The sequence below is a fragment of the Pocillopora verrucosa genome, chromosome 5 (genome assembly GCF_036669915.1).
Source record: "Pocillopora verrucosa isolate sample1 chromosome 5, ASM3666991v2, whole genome shotgun sequence".
NCBI classification, from domain to species: domain Eukaryota; kingdom Metazoa; phylum Cnidaria; class Anthozoa; order Scleractinia; family Pocilloporidae; genus Pocillopora; species Pocillopora verrucosa.
In genome coordinates, this window is record NC_089316.1 from 28,775,101 (window position 1) to 28,777,233 (window position 2,133).

At 49.0% G+C, this 2,133-nt stretch overlaps 2 non-coding genes and 1 pseudogene across 2 annotated transcripts; 1 reads left to right on the forward strand and 2 right to left on the reverse strand.

Annotated features, from left to right (window-relative positions):
- The first annotated feature begins 510 nt into the window (after positions 1-510).
- On the forward strand, positions 511-629 carry LOC136281465 (5S ribosomal RNA). Its single transcript, XR_010717785.1, has one exon. It is a non-coding gene; the product is annotated as a 5S ribosomal RNA (ribosomal RNA).
- A 983-nt stretch (positions 630-1,612) lies between these two features.
- LOC136281369 (U1 spliceosomal RNA) lies at positions 1,613-1,776 on the reverse strand. The gene has a single exon (XR_010717718.1). It is a non-coding gene; the product is annotated as a U1 spliceosomal RNA (small nuclear RNA).
- Positions 1,777-2,008: 232 nt separating this feature from the next.
- On the reverse strand, positions 2,009-2,133 carry LOC136281427 (U2 spliceosomal RNA; annotated as a pseudogene).

The following is a 2,133-nucleotide window of genomic DNA, read 5'->3' on the forward strand; positions in this document are numbered from 1 at the left end:
CGATGCCGAAGCATGCCCTGGGTGAGGGGGGTGGTCGAGGGATCCTTCCCACGGTTTATGGTGGATAGTAGCAGGTCGCCCCCACAAGCCCTTGCGAGTCCCGCAGACGGTCCCAGAGGCTGACCCGTTTGGTATCTCCTCACTGTAAGATTTTAAAGCCAGATACACGCACCTACGGAGCTAAAACATTGTATAATAGGTTTTTAGGACACGTTATGTCTCTTGGGACCCCTCCCTCCCCTCCCTAGGGAATAGTGCTTCAAATCGATGCTCCTCAATGTGTTAACTGGGTTGAGGAAAATACATTAGGGTTAGGTAACGACTTCGGGGTTAGGGTAACCATTTCTTAGGGTTAGGGTAACAATTTCTTAGGGTTAGAGTATCGATTTCTTAGGGTTAGAGTAACGAAACTAGGGCTTTAGAATTTCAAATTCGCCTACACTCAGGGATGTGGCCGCTTTACAGCCTGAACCTGGCCGATAACAAGCAGAATTTCGACCCCATTTCCTCGTCTACGACCATACCACAGGGAAAGCACCGGTTCTCGTCCGATCACCGAAGTTAAGCCCTGTCGGGCGGGGTTAGTACTTGGATGGGTGACCGCCTGGGAATACCCCGTGTTGTAGGCTTCAATTTTTTGTCTTGCGAACATCTCTAAACGTTTTATCCCAATAAATAGCTCTCCATACACCACAATTTCACATAGAGAGCCGTAGGTGAGTGAGGAACAAAATCAAAGCAAAAAACGAGGGGGGGAAAACACCTTTTTGTCAAAAATCGGCCAGCTAATGGCGAAAACTCTAGTGCGATCGACTTTTCTTACAGAGCGCGCGCGAGCGAGTGAGCACGCGCGAGATGAACAGTTTATGATGTCAAATTCTACTTCTGTGATATCAAATCATTCCAAATAACGAACGAAAAAATGAATAGGAAAAAAACGCACACTTCTGAGACGCAGTTTTAAGCCATCGTGACGTGGCAAAACACTCGCACACTTCCAAGAGGAGGCGCGCGAAAAACGGCACTGAAAGTCGACAATGGTTGGATTCAGACTGCAAACGAATCGGGAAAAAGGTTCGATACTTTTACTACTCTGCTAGTTTGTTTCCTTCCCTCGTTCATTCGTTCACTCGCTTGCTCGCACAAAGGATACACTAACGATAGCAATAGCATTTCTAAAAGCGGCTCCAGTGACAATAAAACCGCTCAAAAGGTTCAAAGTGTACTCACGGTCCAAGTCGAATGCCCTTCTATGCTCGCTCGCTCGGTCGATCGGCCGTTTGGTTTCCTTTCATTTCCTTTCCCTTCGCGCGCATAGCACAGCACGGCACGGCACGCACAACCTGCAAATACAAACGAACAGGACTTTACACACAATAGAGCAGACAGGCCTTGAACAAAAACAGCCAGCAAAGTTACGCACCGCCCCGAAACTCACCTTGTTTCCTTCCTCCAGTCTCTCCAATGCACTTCTACCCCTCCAAACGTGCCAACACCTTGGCCAGTTGTGCGTCCTTTGCTTTCTTTGCAAGTCTACCGGTCCACTGCAAAAGCAAAAATACCCTCGATAGTCAGTAAGAGGGCCATATAGACATAGTTTGGATGACTTTTGCGGGGACGAGCGCGAACGCAGGTCCCCACTACCAGAAATTATACGCTCGAGTTACCCACATTTGGGGTAATCGCAAGGGTCAACCCAGTCGAAGTGCAATGAAAGGGCCTCGCCTTGAGAGGACTGCCTCCTTGATCACAGTACCTCCCGCGTCAGGTAAGTATGCTTTTTCAGCGTCTGCCCTCGGTGAAAAAATCCACTTACCCCTAGGTCCTTGTGGTAGTGCTTTGCGCACTTCAGAAAACGTAGGCCAGCGGCCGTTCCTGCCATTGTCTGTTGTCTGAATTATCATCCCTCTTTCACCTCTTCCCCCTCTAAGGGCGGGCGGGGCTCCTGTAAACATAAAAGAATGCTATACCGTTGACTTTGTTTTGGATTGAATGTGTCTTCCCCAGAGGGAAGTGGGCCGCACTCGGAGGTAGTGCTATACCGAGGCAACCCGTGGCTGGGACGAGGCAAGCCTCTTTTCCACAGCCCAGTTCCAAAAATCAGTTTAATATATGAGCTGCTCAATGAGCAGC